Consider the following 13,953-nt stretch of genomic DNA (forward strand, 5'->3'; position numbering starts at 1 on the left):
GATAAATAATGTAGGCAACGGTCACTTCCCTGTGCTTATACATAACAAGACCTGAATTCCATTCAGTGGCTGGACAACCCTTGTTAGGAGGGTTATAAAGTAGCAGTAATGAATATTTYATAGCCAAAGACAGAGCTTTATTCATTATGTATGGTTCTTAAAGAAGGCACTGTGAAAAACAACCCCACAAAACAGCTCAAGAGAACTTCAATTTAAACACAGAAGCCACAGCAGAGTTATAAGGCCTTGTGAGTATAAGAGTCTGAAACCAATTGTATTCCACTTACACAAAGGCAAGGTCAAGACAAAAATATTTTCCAAACAATTATCTTTGTCCTCAGTAAATCTTAGGAACATGACAGTAGTGTTAAGATGCACCAAGGGGACTTTAAAAGGGGCCTCACTCTCCTTCTCCCCAGAGAACACTAACACTTAAACACGACACTCATCTAGGGGCTGGCTGATTAAGCAGCTTATCCTGTGGTAATGGTGCCAAGATGGAGGACCACCCTGGCCTCCTTCCACCAGTCTCTCTGCTGTCTGTCTGGCTGCCTCCCACTCAGAGAAAAAAGCACCACTGTCCTTAGGAACACTTCATCTGCTATTAAGCTGCCACAGTCTCAGCCACAGTCACACTCACTGTGTCCCTGTGGACCCTCAGCATGGCTTTCTCTGTGAGCCGTAACAGAGGGCGGAAGGTTGGAGATTAAAGGTCGCTGTGGGCGTTTGCGTTTTCGTGTGACACACACACACACAGACAGAGAGTCTCTATGATGTGTCTGTTAGTGCAGCAGCTGCTGTCAGTAACAAGAGGAACATGCTGAGGTAAATGCTGAGCTGGGAGATTTAAATAGCCAACTTCCCGTCTCACTCACACACACGGACCCACCTATGCCATGACTCCACTGGGCCACACAGCGTGCCAGGCAAGGTGGCGGCAGGAGTGCCAAAATAAACCTCTGAAACGGAGTCTGTTTACTTCCTCTCCTTTGGGTCCTGGGTTCGAGGGGAACACGGATAGAGCTTAGTTGCGAAGGTTAAGATGGAAAGGTTTTGAAGGCTGCTGAGTCTGTCTGTCTGTCTGTGTCTGTCTGTCTGTATGATAGCAAGGAGTCTTAATTAGACACACCCCCTAAGAGATACCTTTGATTTCACACTTGTGCATAGACACATACAGTACGAACACACACACACACACATTCAGAGTATTTGATCAGTAATCAAAACAAGCAAACCCACAAGGGGCAGCAGGTAGACTAGTGGTTAGAGCGTTGGGCCAGTAACCGAAAGGTTGCTAGATCTAATCCCCGAGCTGACAAGGTAAACATCTGTCGTTCTGCCCCTGAACAAGGCAGTTAACCCACTGTTCCTAGGCCGCCATTGTATATAAGAATGTGTTCTTAACTGCTTACCTAGTTAAATAAAAGGTACAAAAAAATACAATTAAAACACAAGAGCAAATTAGCAGCAGAGCGCAAACAAGGACAGACCTTAGCTAAACAGGTTAACTGTAAGAAAGACCCTGGCCCACAGGCTAGCTTTACATGGAGACAATCCAATAAAACACATGGAGAAATGTGTTGGATTTCACTGAGAAACTATCAGTTAGACTGGTCAACCAGACRGACCGCTGCACTCACGTTTTGAAGTGAATCAGAACGTGAGCTATCACGTGATCAAGCTGGTTCCTCCTGGCTAGCTATCAGTTATTTCACAGTTCAAACACAAGAATGACTTAGTAATTTAGGTACACTGGCTGTACTGGGATCAGTGTTCCCTTGAAGACCAACCAGTGGGGCTCTATCCATTACTTTTCTTGACCGGAAAAAAAATCTGAAGAGATTATCATAGTGTTTTATGAAATCTGTTATGGCTGACGTTTTTCTGCTTTTTATGTCTTATTTTCTCCCCGACAGCAACGCTTGAATACTGCCTGCTCCACACAGGGAGGCAATTTCAACAGCCACTTAACTTGACATTTATTTGCTCAGTGCAAATGTCCCTTGTCTACCACTTAATGCTCATATCTCCCTCCATCAAAAGTTGCCTCGCTGGTGCATGAGCACGCAGGCAGACGCTCACAGGAATACACAGTATACTCACAAACGCATACATATTTGAACACACTGTACACAGACACTGYACACAGACACCAGGATTTCTGTTAGACGGTAATAGCTGGCTTTTAGCAACAACAAAAAATGACATTGCGAAATAATGTATTTTAGCCTATTCATTGATGTAAATACCAGTGGATGTAGCGCGAGAGCTGCTGATTCTGCTCAAACAGCTGTTTGTTGCTGCTGGAGTGAAACGTGCTTTAATAAGCCCAATCATTGCACAATATTTCTGAAGGCAATCGGGTGTTAAAAACTGTTTTGATGCCACAATTATAAAGAGCTACTATTTTATTTCTCAACTGGTAATTGAAGCGAGCTTCCCATTCGCCATTCATGTGCATAGGCAACTAAGCAGACTTCAGCGTGTCACACACCACTTTGCAATGAGCTGGAGGCAGTATGCATTTTGAAAACATATACTTAAGTATTTGAAACCTGAACTTTTTCTACATATGAGGCATGTCTTATCTTGCTTCCAAAAAGCCTAGCCAAGATCCAACCAAACGGCAAATATTTTATAAAGACTTCCATAGGCCATTGAAACCAGTAGCCTTTTTCTCTCATGTTCTATTGGTTTTCAAATCAACTTTTTCATTGTTCAATAACCAAAAGGCACAATCCACATTCTGATCTGTTGCATGAATCTTATTGTTTTTTAATGTTTTTTGGGATGTAGCCTTAGCTTATTGGTTGTATAAATKTGGGATCTATTGCCCCACAACTGTCCCAGAGTCTGTTTGGAATAGGCCATTTGTTACTCGCACAGAAAGAGAAGCTGACCAATAGACCACTTTTCTACTATGAGGGACAGTAGATTGACGAAGGCCAGTGATATTGCTGTTCGTTACTTGTCTTGTTGGCTGAGGAAAAGGAAACGTGGACAGTTATTCTAACATATTCAGTGCGTGGGTTTCAAGTTTCAGGAAGCAAATTTTCACCATAAAAATGATCCTTTATAAGAAAGCAGTTCATGCATCCTCACATTGGCAGACTTATGTAAGATAGCCTACTATTCATAATGTCATGAGTAGATTGGATAGTCATAATATAGGCTAAGAATACACTACATAACCAAAATAATGTGGACACCCCCTTGTCAAACATCTCTCATTCCAACATCATGGGAGTTAGTCTCCCCCCTTTGCTGCTATAACAGCCTACACTCTTCCGGGAAGGCTTTCCACTAGATGTTGGAACATTGCTGCGGGGACTTGGTTCCATTCACCCACAWGAGCATTAGTGAGGTCGGGGACWGATGTTGRGCGATTATGCATGGCTCGGATTTCCCTTCACTGGAACTAAGGGGCCTAGCCCGAACCATGAAAAACAGCCCCAGACCATTATTCCTCCTCCACCAAACTTTACAGTTGGCACTATTTCCTGGCATCCACCAAACCCAGATGTGTCCGTCGGCCTGCCAGATGGTGTAGTGTGATTCATCACTCCAGAGAAAACGTTTCCACTGCTCCAGAGTCCAATGGTGGCAAGCTTTAACCCATTCCAGCCGACGCTTGGCATTGTGATCTATAGGCATTGTTTTTTTTTWTTTTTTGTTTTTTTATTTAACCTTTATTTACAATGCCGGCCTAGTAACAGTGGGTTAACTGCCTTGTTCAGGCAGTGATCGATTTTTACCTTGTCAGCTCGGGGACTCGATCCACCAACCTTTCGGTTACTGGCCCAACGCTCTAACCACTAGGCTTCCTGCCGCGGCTGCTCGGCCATGGGAACCCTTTTCATGAAGCTCCCGACAAACAGTTATTGTGCTGATGTTGATTCCAGAGACAGTTTGGAACTCGGTAGTGAGTGTTGCAACCGAGGACAAACACTTTTTACATGCTACATGTTTAGCACTCGGCGGTCCCATTCTGTGAGCTTGTGTGGCCTACCACTTCGCGGCTGAGCCGTTGCAGCTCCTAGACAATAACAGCACTTACAGTTGGTCATAGCAGCTCTAGCAGGGCAGAAATTTAACGAACTGACTTGTTGGAAAGGTGACATCTTATGACGGTGCCACGTTGAAAGTCACTAAGCTCTTCAGTAAGGCCATTCTACTGCCAATGTTCGTCTATAGAGATTGCATGGCTGTGTGCTCGATTTGATACACCTGTCAGGAATGGGTGTGGCTGAAATAGCCGAATCCACAMATTTTTAAGGGGTTCCACATACTTTTGTATATACAGTGCATTCGGAAACTATTCAGACCCCTGGACATTTTCCACCCTTATTAAAAATGGATTAAATAGTTTTTTCGCCCTCATCGATCTACACACAATACCCCATAATTAAAAATWAAAAACGGTTTGTTTTTTTGCAAATTGGAATTTCACATTTACATAAGTATTCAGACCCTTTACTGCCCCTTTTTTGTTGAAGCACCTTTGGCAGCAATTACAGCATCAAGTCTTCTTGGGTATGACACTTCAAGCTTGGCACACCTATATTTGGTGAGTTTCTCCCACTCKTCTCTGCAGATCCTCTCAAGCTCTGTCAGGTTGGGTGGAGAGCGTAACTGCACAGCTATTTTCAGGTCTCTCCAGAGATGTTCGATCGGGTTCAAGTTCGGGCTCTGGCTGGGCCACTCAAGGACATTCAGAGACTTGTCCCAAAGCCACCCCTGCATTGTCTTGGCTGTGTGCTTAGGGTCATTKTCTGTTGGAGGGTGAACCTTCGCCCCAGTCTGAGATCCTGAGCGCTCTGGAGCAAGTTTTCATCAAGGATCTCTCTGTACTTTGCTCCGTTTATAATTCCCTCGATCCTGACGAGTCTCCCAGTCCCTACCGCTGAAAAACATCCCCACAGCATGATGCTGCCACCACGCTTCACCGTAGAGACTGTGCAAGGTTTCCTCCAGACGTGACGCTTGTCATTCAGGCCAAAGTGTTCAATCTTGGTTTCATCAGACCAGAGAATCTTGTTTCTCATGGTCTGCTTGGTTTTTGCTCTGACATGCACTGTCAACTGTGGGACCTTATGTAAACAGGTGTGTGCCTTTCCAAATAATGTCCAATGAGTTGAATTTACCACAAGTAGACTCCAATCAGTTTGTAGAAACAGCTCAAGGATGATCAATGGAAACAGGATGCATCTGATCTCAATTTCGAGTCTCATAGCAAAGGGTCTGCATACTTATGTAACTAAGATATGTTTTTAATTTTAAATACATTTACAAAAATGTCTAAAAACCTGTTTTCACTTTTTCATTATTAGGTAGTGTGTGTAGATTAATAAGATGTGTGTTTTATTTTTATACATTTAAGAATAAGGCTGTAACGTAATAAAATGTGGAAAAAGTCAAGGGTTCTGAATGCTTTCAGATTGTATAACGCAATCAGCACCGCGTAGTGGTTTAGAGTAACCTTGGCTACATCAGATAACCTACATTTCTTCTGCTTTCTTTGCACAGGAAAATGTGGCCTTTATTAGACACATTTCAGGCAATTCTACTACACTTTATTTGGAGACATTAGCTGAATATTTTTATCTATGACAAAAATGACAGGGTAGGCTTCTCTGCTGACACTGACAAACAGATCAATAAAAACAACGCTGTCTGATCCATATAATCGGCCAACGAAAAGGGGAGACAAATACATCTAACCTGGAGGGGGAAATTATTGTCCAAAAACAAACAAAAGTGGCACTGACCTAATGATAAAGACCGTGAATATGCACACGCAACGGGGATATGGTCGAAGTTCTCCGCTGGTGCCAATACTTTCCACTCAATTAAGTTCCGAATTTTGAGAAGTAAGACAGATTGGAGTCTTTTCATTGTCTTCTCTTTACAGCAATACCCGTTTGTTTTCCAAACTTTTTACCCGCTATTGCATTTTTAAATATTGCGGTTTGCCTGGCTGGGTATCTCTGCTTTTCACTGACAGTCTCAACTCAATCATCTACTTGGTATTTTCTGCGCGCTCTGCCCAAAATTACGGGCCCTTCCGACTAACCTAGGCAATGTGATTTAAAACGATCCACCATTTTATTTATTTTTTTAAAGACGCTAATGATCCTCTGTGGCCAAATCATGCTTTCTGGTGTAGTAGCCTATTTTGAATGATTTTATTGATTTATGTAATAGACAGAAGTAAGCTAAACAGGCTTTATAATTTTGTCAATTTAATTTAATTTACTTTAGGGAACGCTTGGTATTCTAACATCTTCAAATCGCATGCTGTTGCATCAGAGTTGCATGTTCTGTTAAGATGAATTACCTTAAACTGAATGGGATTTCTGTCATTCTGAGACAGAATGCCCTAATCACGTTACACAAACAATGCATATGGTTCCAGTAAATTTCTTACATTTCCGGTAAATTAAAATGCTGCCGGTCAAATGTCCGGCGCCACACTTTCCTAACGGAAACCCTGACACACACACACACATCTGTACAAGCACGCACACACACACACACAATCTGTAACGCACGCACAAACACACACATAATCTGTACACGCACGGCAACGACACCACACACATATCTGTACACGCACGCAACTAGCACACACACACACTATCTGTACACCACGACACACAACACACACATATCTGTATCACGCCGCACACACACACACACATATCTGTACACGCACGCACACACAACTGAAATTGAAAAACAGGGGAAGCACTCCAGGGGTTGAAAAGGCATCTTGCTGTGTGACAGGGGTTGAAAAGGCATCTTGCTGTGTGACAGGGGTTGAAAGGCATCTTGCTGTGTGACAGGGGTTGAAAGGCATCTTGCTGTGTGACAGGGGTTGAAAGGCATCTTGCTGTGTGACAGGGGTTGAAAGGCATCTTGCTGTGTGACAGGGGTTGAAAGGCATCTTTGTGTGACAGGGGTTGAAAGGCATCTTGCTGTGTGACAGGGGGTTGAAAGGCATCTTGCTGTGTGACAGAGGTTTGAAAGGCATCTTGCTGTGTGACAGGGTTGAAAGGCATCTTGCTGTGTGACAGGGGTTGAAGGCCATCTTGCTGTGTGACAGGGGTTTGAAAGGCATCTTGCTGTGTGACAGGGGTTGACGGCATCTTGCTGTGTGACAGGGGTTGAAAGGCATCTTGCTGTGTGACAGGGTTGAAAGGCATCTTGCTGTGTGACAAGGGGGGGTTTTTTTTTGAAGGCATCTTGCTGTGTGCAGGGGTTGAAAGCACTCTCTTGCCTGCTGTGACAGGGGTTGAAAGGCATCTTGCTGTGTGACAGGGGTTGAAGGGCATCTTGCTGTTGTGGACAGGGGTTGAAGGCATCTTGCTGTGTGACAGGGGTTTGAAAGGCATCTTGCTGGTGTGACAGGGGTTGAAAGGGCATCTTGCTGTGTGACGGGGTTGAAAGGCATCTTGCCTGTGTGACAGGGGGTTGAAAGGCATCTTGCTGTGTGAACAGAGGGTTGAAAGGCATCTTGCTGTGTGACAGGGGTTGCAAGGCATCTTGCTGTGTGACAGGGGTTGAAAAGGCATCTTGCTGTGTGACAGGGGTTGAAAGGCATCTTGCTGTGTGACAGGAGGTTGAACAGGCTAATCTTGCTGTGTGACAGGGGTTGAAAGCATCTTGGCTGTGTGGGACAGAGGTTGCAAAGGCATCTTGCTGTGTGACAGAGGGTTGAGAAGGTGCATCTTTGCTGTGTGACAGGGGTTGAAAGGCTCTCTTGCTGTGTGACAGGGGTTTGAAAGGCATCTTGCTGTGTGACAGGGGTTGAAAGGCATCTTGGCTGTGTGACAGGGGGTTGAAAAGGCATCTTGGCATGATGTGACGGGGTTGAAGGCATCTTTGCTGTGTTGAACAGGGGTTGAAAGGCATCTTGCTGTGTGACAGGGGTTGAAACAGGCGCATCTTTGCTGTGTGACAGGGGTTGAGAAGGCATCTTGCTGTTGTGAGACAGGGGTTGAAAGGCATCTTTTGTGTTGACAGGGTTGAAAGGCAATCTTGCTGTGTGACAAGGGGTTTGAAGGCATCTTCTTGCTGTGTGACAGGGGTTGAGATAAGAATATGAATTGGATTTCTTTCCTTCTTGTTCCAATTTGGCTGTGTGGCCTAGATCCACAGCCCTCCCCTGCCACTACAATGACCCTACAGTAACTACGTAACCCACTAACCTCACCCCATGACCTCCAAACCTGGACACTGACCACTGAAACCACACACACAGCATCAGGCTCCATACCTTATTCCCCTGCTCTACGTGTGACTGGAAACCAATCATGCGTCCCGCCTCACACCATGTGCCCAGCTCCTGGCAATCAGACATAGGCAACAGTGCAGAGACAAAATACTGCACAGCAGTCTGTTTGTGAGAAAGAGAGCGAGACAGAGAGAGAGACAGAGAAATGTGTGCGAGTGGACCTGCATGGGTCCTTTATTCTCTCKTTTTCATCTTGCAAGTGGAAATGAAGGAAGGACACAATTCATTCTATTTACACTCTCCTCCATATTTATTTGGACAGTTAATTTGGCACTATACTCCAGCATGTTGGATTTGAGGTGAAATGTTTCATATGAGGTGACAGTAGAGAATGGCACCTTTTATTTGAGTGCATTTTTATACATACAGTATCTGTTTTACCATTTAGAAATGAAAGCACTTAATGTACAGTATCTACACTGAACAAAAACATAAATGTAACATGTAAAGTGTTGGTCCCATGTTTCATGTGCTGAAATAAAAGATCCCAGAAATGTTCCATAACCACAAAAAGGTTATTTCTCTCAACTGTTGTGGACAAATTGTTTATATCCCTGTTAGTGAGCATTTCTCCTTTGCCAAGATATTCCATCCACCTGACAGRTGTGGCATATCAAGAAGCATGATCATTACACAGGTGCACCTTGTCCTGGGAACAAAATGTGCAGTTTTGTCACAACGCAACATATGTCTCAAGTTTTGAGGCAGCCTACGGAGAGCTTGGGATTTAAAAATATGAAACGGGGGAAAAAAACTATTGTTTGAGGAAAATAACTTCTAAATACAAGGCTCTCTTGTTTCATGATGGGTATGGACACATGGGCTACATCATGGAGGAGGTTTTACACACATCCAAAGCATGGCTAAAATAATGTAGGCCTGCCTACAATAACATTTTATAAAATCAATATTGGTCACATACACGTGTTAAGCAGATGTTATTGCGGGTGTAGTGAAAAGCTTGTAACAGAGACAGCATACATACCTACAGTGCATTCGAAAGTATTCAGTCTCTTTCCACATTTTGTTACGATACAGCCTTATTCTAAAATGGATTCAACATTCCCCCCCCCCCTTATAAATCTACACTATGGCTGTCCCTGACTAAAAAAAGATCTCGGTTGACCAAGAGTTGTCTGTTCTTTCGACCAATCGATTGGTTGACATTTTTAAATGTCGATTTTTCCATATATTGACACATACTATGTATTTAATCAAATCAACTATATTCACTGAGCTTGTCTGATGCTTTAAGCACACGGTTTTATTAAATAATTAAGACACACAAATGACTAGAGGGAGTCCGACCAGCAATTGATTTGATTGTGCTGGGCAGGGCTCAGACTTGCTGAGCTGTGTAAAAAAAAATGTTTTAAAAGACAGCAAGTGACTATGTGACTAGCACCCGTTGTCTCCCCCTCCTCCCTGCTGCAGCGACCACCACAGAACATCGACAGTGTTTATCGCGCTGTCCGTGTTGCTGAAGCTGCAACATAATTACAGTAATTTATGACTGAAACGTTCTGTTATCGAAATCCCTCATTTGTTTAGGAAAAACATTCCCTATTCCCTCAACCCTTGCTCTCTTTACGTGACATGTATGCATCGCATGCACGTGACCAAAGACCTATTCGCACGGGACTAGTATTACTAGAGAACGTTGGTTGTAATTATTCCTCCAGAATGTCAGCTATTCCAAAGGATGATTCGGACGGGATTTGTTTTTTCCCCAAACTTCCCCATGTCACATAATTCTGAATTTTTCCCCAATAAATTAAAAATTATGACAAAAGCCTGGAGGTTTTTATTCTAGGCGTGAAGATACATGTCCAGGTGATAGGGCCACAGTGATAACTCCAGCTTGGTTCCCAAGTTTCTAAACCATACCGAACAATCTTTCCTATAGTGTGGGACCGTATATAGACAGGTGTTTGCCTTTCCAAATCATGGCCAATCAATTAGATTTACCACAGGTGRACTCCAAACAAGTTGTAGAAACATCTCAAGAATGATCAATGAAAACAGGATGCACCTGACCGCAACTTTGAGTCTCATAGCAAAGGCTCTGAATACTTAATTAAAAAAAGGTATTTCTGTTCTTAATTTGTTTTCGCTTTGGTATTGTGTGTAGGTTAGGGCTGACCCCATTTAGTCGACTAGTCGATTGTTTGGTCAATAGGCTGTTGGTCGACCGAGATTTCTTTAGTCGAGCAGGAATTGCCGCCTTTTCCCAGATTATGTTGCTATGTGCATAATAGCAAAGTTAGCCAGCATATTGGTGTTGAGAACAATGCCGGAGGCTGCAGCAGAATGTGGAGATGAGAAAACAGCCCTTGGCTTATTGTCGAAAAAAAGTGAGGAGAGAGAAAACCTGAACTTAATTAGATCTATAATCAATAGTCAAACTGTTAAATGTGCTTGGCTTTATAAATCATCAATATTTCTACATAAACAAAGTCAGATCCTGCTTCTATTGCCTGTTTGAGTGATTGTTTAATAGCATACTGATTCCGTAAGCACCAAATCTCACGCAACGACATGTCAAGTAAACAATTTCACAAATGTGGCTGTTTTTAATCTGTGCTTTGCTGTAATAAAGGCTTTAGAACGTTCAGTCAAAGAAATAATCTAACATAAATCATGTAGCAGATATAGGATATGGTAGAAAGAGTATGTGGTCTTTTCGTGGACCGGCCTCGATTTGGTCCAAACATAGACGTCTATAAGTACAGAAATCCTTGATGAAAACCTKGTCCAAAGTGCTCAGAACCTCAGACTGGGGTGAAGGTTCACCTACCAACAGGACAACAACCCTAAGCACACAGCAAAGACAACGCAGGAGTGGCTTCGGGACAAGTCTCTGAATGTCCTTGAGTGGCCCAGCCAGAACCCGGACTTGAACCCGATCGAACATCTCTGSAGAGAGTTTATGAAAATAGCTGTGCAGCCACACTCCCCATCCAACCTGACAGAGCTTGAGAGGATCTGCAGAGAAGAATAGGAGAAACTCCCCAAATACAGCTGTGGCAAGCTTGTAGCGTCATACCCAAGAAGACTCAAGGCTATAATCGCTGCTAAAAGTGCTTCAGAGTAAAGGGTCTGAATACTTATATAAATGTGATATTTCAGTTGCGTATTTTTTATAAATTAGCAAAGATTTTAAAAAAAAAATGTATTTTTGCTTTGTCATTATTGTGTGTAGATTGATGAGAAAAAAAATACATTTAATACATTTAAAAATAAGGCTGTAACAAAATGTGGAAAATGTCAAGGGGTCTGAATACTTCCCGAATGCACTGTAGATAAAAAGGGAATGTCTGCTCACTTTTGCTCCTCTCAAACTTGATGTTTTAATAAAGCTTTGATGATTAAGATTAATTTCCAAGAGGTCTCATAAGCTAAACACATTATCAACGGTCTTGACAAAATTACTGTTTTATGTTTCAGCGAGCTGATATAGTTGCATTTATTTATTTTATTTAATCTTTATTTAACTAGGCAAGTCAGTTAAGAACAAATTCTTATTTACAATGACGGCCTACACCGGCCAAACCCTAACCCAGACGACGCTGGGACAATTGTGCACTGCCCTATGGGACTCCCAATCACGGCTGGTTGTGATACAGCCTGGAATCGAACCAGGGTCTATACTGCATCTCAGTGCTAGAGGTGTCAATGTCTTAGACTGCTGCACCACTTGGGAGCCATATAAGACAAGTAAATTGCCGAACCTGGCGTTAGGGCTGGAAAATGCCAGTGCGACAGTTTTTACATGATAAAATTGCTAACTAATGTGCGTTTGACACTAACCGCCTTAACGCCAACCGAACATAGAACCCTAAATGCACTATGCATTATGTGGGTTGAATGCTGTAAAACAATAAAACAATTAATAACAGTTCCATGATGGTAGTGACTGCCCATTACTGCTTATCACTTATTAATCATAATTAATTCACATTACTTTAATCAAATATGTTTTATTTGATGAATATAATTTCATTCCAAGTCATCATCTCATCTCTAAAGCTCTGCTGCTGTCTGACAAAAATCACTATTTTAGGAGTTATTAAAAGTAAATAAGTCATACTTTTATGACTGCTGAATACCAACTATCAATCACTTAGATCATGCATTTTCAGGCTCACAAAGCAACTGTTTTCTATCCCTCTCGATCTCGTGTTCTCTTCTCATTCGCCAGGTCTGCTCCACACCGTTGTCTCTTCTCAGTCGCCGTGTCTGCTCCACACCGTTGTCTCTTCTCAGTCACCGTGTCTGCTCACGCCGGTTGGGTTCCCTGTCTCAGTCACCGTGTCTGGCTCCACACGTTGTCTCTTCGTCCGTGTGCTCGAGTCACCGTGTCCTGCTCCACCGTTGTTCGGTCTTCTAGTGCACCGTGGTCTGCTGCCACACCGTTGTCCTTCTCAGTCACCGTGGTCCGCTTCCACACTCTGGTTGTCCTCTCTCTTCAGTCACCGTGTTCTGCTCCCAGCACCGTTGTCTCGTTTCAGTCCACCAGTGTCTGCTCCCACACCGTTGTCTCTTGCTCAGTCACCGTGGTCTGGCCTGCACCGCGTTGTCTCTTGCTTCAGAGTCAGCCGTGTCTGGGCGCTCCACACGACCGTTGGTCTGCTTTTCTCAGTCAACTCGTGTCTGTGCTCCACGACGCGATTTTTATTATAGCTCAGTGCTCGGCACGGACCAGACAAGTTTAAAGGGGCGCGCAATGGATTTTGGTCATTGTAGTTAATTACCAMATKTTCTGCACTAAACTATGTTGAATATTGGCCTGTTGGAAACTCCCTACAACAATCGCACAGTGCAGGCTTGATCTGATTTATTTCTAGAGAAACTGCACATTGAGCTCATAGGGRAAAAAACAAATGAAATGGAATTAAAATAATTGAACCGACATCGGCCAATTTGTTGTTTAAAAACACTTCTAAATTKAACCTGATATTGCCATGATTAAGAAAAATCATGAATGAATCACGAATAACGATAAGTAAGATGCCGTTCAGAGGCTACAACAAAACACGCTAAACTCTAACTATTACCAATAACATGGGAGAGTAGCATTTTTGGGGGTATCATATTTTTGCCTCTAACCTTCTCACTCATCATTAGTCATGATGCATTCATGATTATCCATAATCATGGTAGCATCCACGTGAATATAGAAATGTTCTTCTATTCTTACTTACAACAAAAGTGACTCCAAAATGGCACAAGACATTATTCACCATTCAGTTCCTATTGAACAGAACATAATCYAAAACAGAACCAAAACAAACCACTAATATATCCAACAAGTTGTGCAAGGAATATGGGACCAAATACTCAACTTTGGACTATTTCAACACACTATATGTGAATTTTTCCAAATASTTATGACTTCTTCAAATAGGGGAACTAGATATAGTTGAAGTCGGAAGTTTACATACACCTTAGCCAAATAAATTTAAACTCAGTTTTTCACAATTCCTGAAATTKAATTMTAGTAAAAATCCTCATGATGCCATCTATTTTGTGAAGTGCACCAGTCCCTCCTGCTGCAAAGCACTCCCACAACATGATGCTGCCACCCCCGTGCTTCACGGTTGGGATGGTGTTCTTCGGCTTGCAAGCATCCCCCTTTTTCTTCCAAACATAACGAT

The 13,953-nt window shown here is 42.8% G+C and overlaps 1 protein-coding gene across 1 annotated transcript in view; it reads right to left on the minus strand.

Annotated features, from left to right (window-relative positions):
• The window catches only part of LOC139023013 (attractin-like protein 1), a 203,572-nt gene that overhangs the window by 157,292 nt on the left and 32,327 nt on the right, over window positions 1-13,953 (minus strand). The window lies entirely within an intron of this gene.

Source organism: Salvelinus sp. IW2-2015, linkage group LG25 (genome assembly GCF_002910315.2).
Source record: "Salvelinus sp. IW2-2015 linkage group LG25, ASM291031v2, whole genome shotgun sequence".
Classification (NCBI taxonomy): Eukaryota; Metazoa; Chordata; class Actinopteri; order Salmoniformes; family Salmonidae; genus Salvelinus; species Salvelinus sp. IW2-2015.